The sequence below is a fragment of the Macaca thibetana genome, chromosome 17 (assembly GCF_024542745.1).
Source record: "Macaca thibetana thibetana isolate TM-01 chromosome 17, ASM2454274v1, whole genome shotgun sequence".
Lineage (NCBI taxonomy): Eukaryota > Metazoa > Chordata > Mammalia > Primates > Cercopithecidae > Macaca > Macaca thibetana.
The window spans coordinates 22,559,273-22,572,408 of record NC_065594.1 but is presented as its reverse complement, the minus strand read 5'-3'; the positions used below and the strand labels follow the sequence as shown (position 1 = coordinate 22,572,408).

General features: G+C 38.8%; 1 protein-coding gene across 2 annotated transcripts in view; it reads right to left on the bottom strand.

Moving 5' to 3' along the window:
• Positions 1-13,136, bottom strand: part of LACC1 (laccase domain containing 1) — a 140,170-nt gene that overhangs the window by 81,129 nt on the left and 45,905 nt on the right. Inside the window, exon 8 of one of the 2 annotated variants that reach the window (XR_007720729.1) lies at positions 1,759-2,226. The exons of the other annotated variant lie outside the window; for it this stretch is intronic. The gene's annotated coding sequence lies outside the window, so the exon portion shown is untranslated. Of the gene's footprint in view, positions 1-1,758; positions 2,227-13,136 lie in introns of those variants that run through there. 2 annotated transcript variants of the gene reach the window in all.

Below are 13,136 nucleotides of genomic sequence, written 5' to 3'. Positions count from 1 at the left end.
GAATCTATCAACAAAGTCAGGGCACTGTAAGGCCTGACAGGCCCCCGGCCTCTTCTGGGCTGAGGCCAGATGGGATTTGAACCTGATGCAGAACTTGTTACATTTAATGTTAAAGAAACATGAAGCAACAGCAGGACCCAGGAGGCGCTTTCTCCTGGAAACTGAGGAGTAGAAGTTATCGCCAGGCAGCCTTCTCTTTCCTGCTCTGCTGTCTGATGCTACTCAGAAATAAAGGCATCTTCTTTTTCAGATAACTATATAAACAATACATAATAGGTGCTAGTTACACATTTTACTACCATAATTCACAAAAAGAAAATGCCACAGCTTATAAATTGTGTGTGAATTTTGAATTTCATTTTGTCCTTAAAATGATTTCCCTTCCCTAAAAGTTGAAAGCCAGTACATTCAGCTGCCTGTATAAATTAACTCAACGGTTTGGGGTATGACCAGAGAGCAGGTTTAACTTCAGTACCAGGCTTACCAGATTGAAGGGTTCACAATACAGCCTGGTCTGTTTCTGGTTTTATCTAGTTGTGTACTGGTGGGAAAACATTTCATCGTAGTAACTTGTTCAGTATGACTCCTCCTAGGGTGTCTCTGAGTCCTCTGAATTTATCTCACTGACAAAAAGCATGTTTTTAATCTGTCTGCATCACTGAACCGACTGAGAAAAGGGAGAGCACAAAATAGATTCTATTCCTTGTGAATTATTAAAGCAAGCTGTCAGCAACTATAAATCCTGCTAACGGATGACAGCCTCAGAAACAGAGAATACAATCTGTACAGCCTAGTGGAACAAAAGAAAGAAAATCACTTCTTGAATGGAAAACTGAAGAAATTCCTATTTAAATTTAGAACATGAATTTCAAGGCCATCCTGACAATCAACCCAAATCCAAATTAACCAATAAGTCCTGTTAAGCCATGGTTGGATAAAGTTTTACACCATTTTGTTGTTGTTGTTCTTGTCTTTCCTTAACATCTGACCTGGTTGAGATCAGAGTCAGCCAAAGTGATTTAAGCGATGTTTCAGAGGAAAAGTTTGTGGACACTTAATATAGATACCTTTTAAAGCCTTTGTAAAAAGGTGTAAAAATTGTATATAAAATAAATGTAATACTTTAACTACTAAATGAAACTAAAGTAAAGGATACTGAGTTCATGTGAGTTCCATTCTCCCTTTTGCCAATTCTAATTCATTGTCTGTTCATTTGGCAAGTGTTTGCTGGAGTCACACAATAATTTATTTCTCTCTGTTCTTTTTGCAGCAAATACTGTTGGGAAGGTATTTAGAACTTTCTGGCCAGAAAAAGAATATGAAAAAAAAATGTCTTTACTATGGTGTTAACCAAAATTTTTCTATTTCACCAGTTTGGGAGTTTCTTTTTATCCATCCTACATTAGTAAATGCCAGGGAGTAGCTAAATATTAATAATGTTGTTTTTCTTTTTCAAGAAACACCATGAGTTCCACAGACTCTCTGATTCAGAATGAACTCATGGCCTAACGTCCATGAGACACAGAGCACCAAATGTCTGGTCCAGAGCTGCCCTGCCTGGGGTGTGAAGGGGCCCCTCCCCTCTCTGAGCCTCGGTGGCCCCGCATTCGTATGACCTGAAGAGTAAATGCCTCCTGAAGTTTTGTACTCGAGGCACCTCACTCACCCAACCTGGTCCAGGCCCTGCTTCAATGTTACTACTTTGGTAAGCTTTATGACGCCAGAGCCAGCGAGTACGAAGGGCTTTCTTTATTCTGTCTCCTCACAGCGTAAGATGGGTGAAAACTTAAACAGCTCACCTTGCCTCCAAGATTAATCACACTCCCAAAGCCCAGCAATAGTGGATGTTTTCGACATGAGCTGCCTCAAGTTGGGGTTAAAGAAGCATTGTTGCACCAAGAGTATTCAGAAATTGCATCGAGGGCAGTGTCTGAATGTTGATACTGGATTGTTTTGCTCAACAGTGATCGCTCCTTTGGTTTCTGTCTTGTGCTTTGGCCCTGATTTTTGCTAACTGTGACTTTTGGCTTTAGTTCCTCTTGGGTTTCTGCCTCCTGGCTTCCGCCTTGTCTCAGTAGCAGAACTTCCAACTCTGACCATTAGCCATGTCCTTGATCTGGTTTGTCGTGTGGATTCCCTTTGGGTTTCCTGCCCTTTTTTCCTCACAGTCCTGGGCTAAGGTCTGGAGGCCATTTCAAAATCCATGATGGTCACTGTGAGTATGTCCTGGAAGGGACAGAGGAGGCCAGAAAAACTTGTTTTCTAATGCTCTTTTCCTACCATATAAAACAGATTTTTTAAAATATATTTTGCCCTTCTGGAATGCATAGGTGTGTTACAAAAATTAACATCTGTGAAGCCTGTGTGGATTAATGTGCAAAGCATTCATGTAGAAGATTGCCAAGCTATTGCCTTGGCAACAACTCCACAATAGAAAAAGAAAACCTTTAACATAAGCTGTAATTACAAAGTAAGGCGGCTGTTTTTGTTTTTATCAACACAGCAACTCTGTAGTTCCAGGTGCCAGTTATCCCCTTCAAATTAACTACTGTGATAAATTATCAGTTATTTCATCTATTTCAGCAGTAAACCTCTGTCCAAAAAATTGTTTGGAGTTACCTTTTGGTATTCCCTTTATGACTGGTAGCAGGCACATTAAAAAAAAAAAAAAAAATCCTTAATGGTAAAAAGTCTTTGTCCTACCAAATGTGGGGGGAAATTTAGCCATAATCTAGGAACTATTGGAAAGAGAGAGAGACAGAGACAGTGACAAGGATAGATAGATAGATAGATAGATAGATAGATAGATAGATAGATAGATAGATAATTATGTCTATCACTATCAGACCTAGTTCTAAAGTAATAAGGTAGATGTGTGCACATGCATGCATGCACGTGGCGCAAAGGGGAGGCAGGTGTATGCGTGAGGGAGTGAGAAAGAGAGAGAGAGAATATCCTAGGCATTCCAATTTGTTGGTGGAGTAGTGATTTTATTTCTCACCAAACAAAGGAAGTAAATCTAACAGGCTATGCATGCTACAACTTCCACTCTTGTCAGGAAAATTTCTCAGTTTCAGTCTTGATTGGAAGCAGAAATTTTTTTGAAACACAGATGATGTTGTCAGCTGGAAGGCAGAAGGTCTTGTGGGACACACCACAAGAGTGTCTTTCCTCCATCCAGGAGTCACAGTCTTGTCATCATCTCTGCTGCTGCAAACCAGCCAACATGGTTAGATCTACAGACTTGTGAACACTTTCAATTGGATTTTTGAGGAAAAGGTTATTCTCCAAACTGGTCAATTTGTTCCTAAGCTTCAAGCTGTCTCTCCCTTCCTCATCCAAAACACTTCCTTTTTTTTCTGCTTCTACTAGTCTTCATTTCATTATTCTCTCCCTCAGACCCCTCTCTGACTCTATAAAGATAAGCAATTATTTTAGGCTTCAAACAAGATGCTGCCCCTTGGGGGACCTTCAAATGCAGTAAGTCTGGGAGAAGGTGGAGGATTTGCAGATCAACAGCTCCCTGGTCGATACTCTGGGATACTTTGCAGTTAAGACCAAGGGACTGATGCTCATAGTTTTACTACCTATAGAAAAATCTGCAAGTAAAGAGAAACCAAAGCCTCTCCCCTTGAGGAATCTGGTTGCTGCTTTCCTTCCCATTGGCAGATAATTCAATTTTCAGCTGCCCAAAAGAGAAACATTCTTGCTTTATGAATTCTGGTATTTCTTAACTCATACTGTGTATGATTCCAGACCAACATTAACAATGGACTGAATTCCCTGGGATTATAATACTCCCTGAATCCCAGGGGATCTGCCTGTCAGATTCTGGTGAGGACCACCTGAGGCTAAATCAGTATGAAGGCATTCATCCTGTGTTATTGCTCCTAATTCTCCATGGCACTCTTCAACTTCTTACTCTGTAATTGGCATACCTATCTTCCCAATTTGCCAGGACTGGTGATTTGCCACATTTCAGAAACTACTTTTATGTATGCCAGATTATACTGAGGTTCTATGTTCATGGGGTTTTTAAAATCTCTTTTAATCCCTTTGATTGATAGATTACTAAAATATTTCAGTGTGGATTTGTTGGGTCTGTTTTCCTGTTGCCTAAATTCAATTCAGTTTAATTTAGACCTGGAATTTTTACTACAGATAAATATAATCTTTAGTAAGAATTCCATAATTCCATATTTAAGGCTGCAAAGGGGTACATACAAATTTAAGGCATAGTTTACATTCTAGTTGGGTAGATAATTCAAGCACAAAGAGAAACATAATATAGGACAGAGTAAGGTGTTGTGTCCTAACACATAGAAAGTTATTCATTTACTACTATTCTGTCATGTGTTGGCCCTCAGGAATGGGATACTGATGAGAAAAAAAAGATGAACAACACAAAGAAGGAAAAGGGCTCTATCAAAGAGTTCTTACCAAAGATAGGACTAACACTGAATTCTGAGAGGGGCCTGTGCTCCTCTAGCTACACCAGAACCCTCTAAATAGTGTAAAGTCAATCTGTTTTCAGGGTATAAGGGTGGAAAGCTATTACATTATTTTTGTAATGGTGAAATTCAAAGGATAGAAGAGACCTCACAGACCACTTGAGCCAACCTTCCAGAAGAGGCTGAATTCCCTCTTTGAACAGAAATGTCCCTGTATCAGGGAGAGCCCTTCCACTAAACAAACCCAGAAGTGATTCATTCACCTCCTATTGACTCAGCAGCAAATTCCCTCTTCAGACAACTCTGTTCAACTTTCTTACACTAAGAAAAAATCTGTTTCCCTAAAATCTACACCAGATGGACATCTAAACTCTTCCAAGAAAGCCCTTGGATGTTTGAAAACAGGTATTGTGACCCACCACCCAACTTGTTGCCTGTCTTATCCCACCACATTTTTCTCTTCTACAGCTAAATTCTCTCAATGGATATCCAGTTTCCTCAGTGGATAGCCCCCTCACAATTCTTTTATTTTGTTAGAATGTAAAAATAATAAATGAATATTATAGAAAACACATAAAAGTATAAAGAAACAACCCTGGAAGTGTGTGATCTAGTTGGAAAGATAATGTGTGATAAGGATGCTATAAAAGCACAAAGGAAACTGTATGTGGCATAGTCCAGAGGTAGGAAAGTGCATGATATTTAGAAAACTGGAGGATCTCAATTTGGGAAATGATCTGTATGAGAGAGGGGTAAAAAATGAAACTAGAGATCTAGATGGACATAAACCAAATCACAAAGGACTCTATCTGTTAAGACATTTTATTTTTCTCCTAAAAGTTGTAGGGGATACATGCCATTAATGTGTTTAAGGAAAGGAGAGATAAGATAAAATGTTTGTTTCTGAAAGGTCATTCTGCTGGCAGAGTGAAGAAAGAATTGAAAGGAGCAAGCTAGGATCAAGAAGAGATCAGTTGGGAGGTTATTGCAGATAAAGAAGTGATGAAAAACAGACTGGCAGCAATGTGGGAGTGGGAGAGAGGCATGGAAAAAATATTTAGGTGATAGAGTCATTATGATTGTGCTCAATCGAAATTTAGAAGTGAAAGGGTCTGGGAACTGAGTGCATGGCAATTTGAGGAACTGAAAGACTCAATGTGGCCAGAACAGAGTTCATTTCAGAGACGTGGTAAGAAATGAGAGTAGAGGTATGATTGGGCCTGGTATAGGCCCTTGAAAGAGGGGTAAAGGAGTCAGAACTTCATACCCAGGACAATATGAAGGCTGAAGGCTTTGAAGAATAGTCATCAGAAGAGTGTCCTAAGTAAGAGTTCCATTTTCAAAAAACATTCAGGTTTCAGTGTGGACAATGAATTTTACGGGAGGGGGTGAGATAGGAGGTAGAGATGAGAGTATTGCAATAATCCATCCACATGAGACAACATGGTAGCCTGGATGAGAATAGTAGGACTGGAGAGCGGTGGATTAGAAATACTTAGAATGAACTCCAACAGGACTTAGTTACTGATATGATTATAACATTATAACATAATACCTCAAGTCTAGTACACATCTACTATGTGCTTGGCAGTGTGCTCAGCAGTTGGTAGGGTGAGGTCAGACAGTAAGAAGCCATGGATAATTCTTAGCATTTTGATTTGGTCAACACAGAAGGTAAGGGCAGGGCAGGTTGAAAAGAAAGACAAAAGGTTCTAGTTGATGCAGGAATATCAAGGAACAGTGGAACATACATGTCTAAAGTTCAGAGAGAGATTGGGCTAGATTTGAGAATTATTAGCATATAGGTGGCAATTAAATAGATGAGAGCAGATGAGGTTCCTGGGAGAATGTGTGGGGTAAGAAGGGACTGTGGTCTAGAGTAAAACGCTAAAGAACAGAGGAAGTCGGTGACTTTTCCTGTTGACCCAGAAATGGTACTTAAGCCTGTAGCTGACAACTACTGGTTCTAAGTGCCTAACATTCTAAACATAAGTATCAATAATCTATGCTAAATGTTCCCTCTAGGACTTACTAAGAATTTCAGACTTGCCCCTACAATAGTCATCCCTTGAATAGATTTACCATGAAGCTAATGAAGCTCACTTGCACAGACTGTTTCTATTGTCTCAATAATATATTTACAAGTCACATGTTTTTATAAAGTTTGAAAAAGTGAAATACTTTAAATGCAACCATTAAGACTATTCCAACTTCTCTCCATCACACTTTCCTAGAAACATTTGGTATAACAGGTTTTTGAGTTCTTCTAAGGGGATGTTGAGTTGGGGACTCATTTAGTTTGGGTTTAGTGGGGTATTTTTATGTAGGTCATAGTCACTTCCATGTATAGTTAAGTTATTGCTTGCTGCACTAGTAGAGGAGAAATGTTCGTTTCACCACGCCAATTCACTCAGAATTGTGACAAAATAATGCATGACCAGAGGACATATAGTGATATGAACACTGCACTTGGCACTGGAAATACATAAGAGGCAAAGAAAGACAATATGAACTGTTTCGAACTAGAAGCTAGTCCTTTGGAAAATTCTTCCAAATCTTACAAATCATGTATGAAACTAATTTGACCAAGGTTTTCCCAAATTTGACAAAAATCCTAAAAATGTATATAACTATTCCTATAATGAGTTGTGAAAGTTTATCCTTTGAAGAATCAAAGGGTAAAAGAATACACAGTCAAAATTATATTTAAGGAATTAATTTAAGGCTGGGCACAGTGGCTCACACCTGCAATCCCAGCACTTTGGGAGGCCGAGGCAGATGGATCATTTGAGGTCAGGAGTTCAAGACCAGCCTGGACAACATGGTGAAATCCTGTCGCTACTAAAAATACAAAAATTAGCCAGGCAGTAGTGGTGCATGCCTGTAATCCTAGCTACTAAGAAGGCTGAGGCAGGAGACTCACTTGAGCCTGGGAGGCAGAGGTTGCAGTGAGTCAAGATCGTACCACTATACTCCAGTCTAGTTGACAGAGTGAGGGCCCTGTCTCAAAAAAATAAAATAAAATAAAATAAAATAAGAAAAGAAAAGAAAAAAAAAAGAAATTAATTTAAAGACATGTCTTTTTTCCGAATTTCTTGTAGTAATTGTCAGGTTTCCAAAATGTGTAATTTAGTATGATCATTACTAAAAAATAAATAGAAAAAGCATAGAGGTATTTATTTATTTACTGTATTATTTTTGTAGAAAATGTGTCTTGCTATGCTGCCCAGGCCGATCTCAAACTCCTGGCCTCAAGTTATCCTCCTGCCTCACCCTCCCGAAGTGCTGGGATTACAGGCATGAGCCACTAAACCTGGCAAAAAGCATAGATTTAAACTCAACAATCACTAATTATGTTAAATGTAATTGATCTAAACACACCAAATAAAAAGCAGAGATTGTCAGATTGGATAACATCAAAAAATAACTGCATGCTATCTATAAGAAACCCACTTTAAATTTAAAAAGCAGATGGGTTAAAAGTGAAAGAATTAAAAAAGATCTTCCATGCTAACACTCATTAAAAGAAATCTAGAATAGTTGTATTAATATCAGATAAAGTGCATTTCAAAGAATTAGCTGGAATAAAGAGGGTCATTTTTAATGATAAAGGAAGCAATCTATTAAGAGGACATGACAATTCTAAATGTTTTTATACCTATTATCAGAGAGCTTCAAAATACATGAAGCAAAAACTGATAATACTGGAAAAACAAATAAATAAATCCACGGTGAAAGTTGAAGATTTCAACACCCTTCTCTCAATAATTGAAAGTGGATGAAAAATCATGAAATACATAGAACACTCAAACAGCACTATCAACAAACCTGACCTAACTAATGTTTTAGAAGACTCCATCCAACATTCACAGAATACAGGTGGTCCCTGACTTACAGTGAGTTACAGTTTTTCAGCTTCAAGATGGTGCAAAAGCCATACACATTCAGTAGAAATCCTACTTAGAATTTTGAATTTTTATCTTTTCACAGGCTAGTGATATGCGGTACTATACTCTCTCAATACTGGGCAGGAGCAGCAAGCCAAAGCTCCCAGTCAGTGACAAGATCACAAGAATAAACAATCAATACTCTATAGCATACTCTGTTGCCAGGTGATTTTCCCAATTGTGGTCATATGTAAGTGTCCTGAGCGTGTTTAAGGTAGGTTAGGTGAATTAAATACATTTTCAACTTAATATATTTTTAACTCACAATAGGTCTATTGGGACATAACCCCATCATAAGTTAAGGAGGAACATCTGCACACATTTTTTTTTTTAACAAATGCACATGCAACATTTACCAGGTATATTCATTTCCTAGGGCCACCATAACAAAATACCATAAACTAGGTGACTTAAAACAACATAAATTTGTTATCTTCTAGTTCTGAAGGCTAGAAGCCTAAAATCAAGGTATTGGCAAAGTTGGTTTCTTCTGGAGGTCCTGAGGGAAAATCTGCTTCATGCCCTCTTTCCTAGCTTTTGGTGGTTACCAGCAGTCCTTGGTGTTCCTTGCTTTGTAGGTATGTCACTACAATCTCTGCCTCTGCCATCACATGGCATTCTTGCTGTATGTGTCTGTGTCCACATTTCTCTCTTCTCACAAGAACAGTCATTGGATTAGGGTCCACCCTAATCCAGTATGACCTCATCTTAACTTGACTACATCTACATCTGCAAAGACCTTATTTTCAAGTAAAGTCACATTGACAGGTACGAGGGGTTAGGACTTTAAACATGTATTTTGAGGGAACGCAATTTAACCTGCAAGACCATACATTTAAAAGGATTGAAATAACACATATTCTCTGACCACGATGAAATTAAATTTAAAAATCAATAACAAAAATGCATTTAGAAAATCTCCAAATATTTGGAAACTAGACAACACTTCTAAAGAACAAACCATGAGTGAAATTAGAAATTGAGCTGAATGAAGATAAACACTCTGATTGGCTACAGCATGGTGTTTGCCTTATTTGAACATGGTTCAAACAGTTGGCTATGTTTGACTGGCTAAAACTCAGTAATTAGCACAAGTGTAGGCTGGGTCTGTTTACACCTCCACTTGTTACAGTACACAGTGAACAGAGAAACCTTTAGAATGAACTTAAAATATGTAAGGAGGCAGCTTTAGGCTAACCTTGATTTAACAACACAATATATTAAAATCTGTTAGATACAGCCAAGGAGTTTTAGGGGCATCAGAGGTTTAAGAGCTTATAGAGTAAGCTTTGCTTGTATTTGGAAAGCAGAAGGGTTTAAAACGAATGATTTAAGTTTGCACCTTAAGAAACTATTAAGAGAGAAAGAAAAGCCCAAAATAAGCATAAAAAGGAATTAAAATAAAAATAGAAATCAATGAAATGGAACACAAAAAAGCAGTAAAGAAAAACCAGGGAAATAAAATAAAAACCCCAGTTCTATGGGGAAAAAAGTCAATAAAATTAATAAACTCTAGCTAATCAGCTAAAGAAGGGAAAACAAATAAATTGCCAATATCAGGAATGAGAGAGGAAATATCACTACAGATTCTATAGTCATTAAAAGGAAAATTAGGAGCAACTTTATGCCAATAAATTCTTCAACTTAGATAAAATGAACAAATTCTTTGGAGGACACAAATAACCACAGCTCACCTAAGAAGAATTAGCTAACCTAGATTGCCCCATATCTTTATTATTATTATTATTATTATTATTATTATTGAGACAGTCTTACTCTGTTTCCCAGGCTGGAGTGCAGCAGTATGATCTCAGCTCATTGCATCCTCAACCTCTGGGGCTCAAGGCATCCTCCCACCTCAGCCTCCAAAATAGCTGGAACTACGGGCACATACCACCACACCCAACTAATTTTTGCATTATTTTTGTAGAGACAGGGTTTCACCATGTTCCCCAGGCTTGTCTCAAATTCCCCATATCTTTTTAAAAAATTGAATTCACAGTTAAATTTCCAAACACACGCATCTTTAAGTTACTTTTTAATGTTGATTTATATATTTTAACTTTTTTCTCTAGTTGTTTTTAAAATCTTTATCTTTTGCGTCCTGTAGTCTCGCTATAATGTTGTCCGGTGTATTTTTTAGCATGGGATCCATTGTGTTTCCTCAATCTGAGGGTTGATGGCTTTCATCAATTCTGGAAATTTCTAAGTCATACAGTCAGACATAGGACTATTCACTCTTCACATCAGCAGTTTAAGGTTCCCTTTTTGTGTCTACAGCCGCAGAACATACTCAAGCACACAGCTCTCACCTAGCTCAAATTCCAGTTCCCATAGGCCCTAAATTATTATAACTTTTCTAAATTTAGGTAGATTCTTTTTATAAACAACCAGTACCCTGTCTCTAACTTTAATTAGTAGAATATTGAAAAAATACAATCCTGAAGTAGACACATTTTGGAGTATCTGCAGAGTCCATACCCCTTCTTTGTATTTGATGTCTCACTTTCAACCCCTGTGACTCTATTGTATCATAGTACCTGTATTAGTCAGGGTTCTCTAGAGAGACAGAACTAATAGGATACATACATACATACATATATATATGTGTGTGTGTGTGTATATACATACATGAGTTTATTAAGGAGTACTGATGCACATGATCACAAGGTGAAGTCCCACAAGAGGCCGTCTGAGGCAAGCTGAGGAGCAAGGAAGCCAGTCTGAGTCCCAAAATATCAAAAATAGGGAAGCCAACAGTGCAGCCTTCAGTCTGTGGTGGAAGGCCCAAGAGTCTCAAAGCTGAAGAATTTGGAATCTGATGTTTGAGGTCAGGAAGCATCCAGGACAGGAGAAAGATGTAGGGGAGAAGACTAAACCAGTCAGTCCTTCCACGTTTCTCTGCTGCTTTTATTCTAGCCTCACTGGCAGCTGATTAGATGGTGCCCACCCAGATTGAGGGTGGGTCTACCTCTCCTAGTTCACTGACTCAAATGTTAATCTCTTTGGGCAATACCCTCACAGACACACCCAGGAACAATATTTGGCATCCTTCAATTCAATCAAGTTGACAGTATTAACCATCATAGTACCTCTTCTCTCTTAATTAAACTGAAACAAAGGTGGGCACCTAGCTCAAACTGAGTTCCCTTTTTTAGAGTAAGTCAGTTTATAGAAGGCAGAAAGAGAAAAAAGAAAATGTAACCAAGGCCTTTTGAAGGAGAGGCAGTAGGATGAGGATCAGAAACACATAATTAGTATTGTCCTGAGAACTGACACACTTCCTAAAAAATTAGATTCCACAGGATTTTAATCCCCAAAAAACCATGCAGTTTACTTAAGTAAGATAGTTGGTGTGGAGATATTTTGGTTGAACCAGAAAATCAGAGCATTTTAATTTTCTAGTCATAGGCCCTGAATCTAGTCTAGTTTAATTTTCTAGTCATAGGCCCTGAATCTGAGTCTGATCGTGGGAGATAAAGAAATTTTTACTTTCTTTTACAATAGTAAGTTTGCCATTTGTGATAGTTAATACTGAGTGTCAACTTGATTAGATTGAAGGATGCAAAGTATTGATCCTGGGTGCATCTGTGAGGGTGTTGCCAAAGGAGATTAACATTTGAGTCAGCAGGCTGGGAAAGGCAGACCGACCCTTAATATGGTGGGCACCATCTAATCAGCTGCCAGTGAATATAAAGCAGGCAGAAAAACATGGAAAGGTGAGACTGGCCCAGCCTTCTAGTCTGCATCTTTCTTCCATGCTGGATGCTTCCTGCCCCCGAATATCAGACTCCATGTTCTTCAGTTTTGAGACGTGGACTGGCTCTCCTTGTTCCTCAAGCTTGCAGACAGCCTATTGTGAGATCTTGTGATCATGTGCATTCATGCTGAATAAGCTACCACATATATATTATACATATATATATTTTATATATATATCCTATTAGTATTTTTTTTTTGAGACTCGCTTTTTTTTTTTTTTGAGACAACAGAGTCTCGCTCTGTTGCCCAGGCTGGAGTGCAGTGGCACTATCTCGGCTCATGGCAACCTCCGCCTCCTGAGTTCAAGCTATTCTCCTGCCTCAGCCTCCCAAGTAGCTGGGATTACAGGTGTGCACCACCACACTCAGCTAATTTTTGTATATTTATTAGAGACGGGGTTTCACCATGTTGGCCTGGCTGGTCTCAAACTCCTGACCTCAGTTCATCCGCCTGCCTTGGCCTCCCAAAGTGCTGGGCTTACAGGCAGGAGCCATCACGCCCAGCTCTATCCTATTAGTTCTGTCCCTCTCAGAAACCCTGACTAATACACCATATTTTGTGTGGCACAGTTGTGTCAATTACCAATTAGAGTTCTATATTCGGTGCCATAGATCTTGTTTTTTTGTTTTTGGTTTTGTTTTTTTTTTGTTTTGTTTTGTTTTTGAGATGCAGTCTCACTTTGTTGCCCATGCTGGGGTGCAGTGGTGCGATCTTGGCTCACTGCAACCTCTGCCTCCCAGGTTCGAGCGATTCTCCTGCCTCAGCCTCCCAAGTAGCTGGGACTACAGGTGCACACCACCACGCTGGGCTAATTTTTGTATTGTAGTAGACACAGGGTTTCACCATGTTGACCAGGCTGAACTCCTGACCTCAAGTGATCCACTCATCTCAGCCTCCCAAAGTGCTGGAATTACAGGCATAAGCCACTGCACCTGGCCTGATCTTGTTTTTAGAGGAATTTCTCATAAGATGTTGT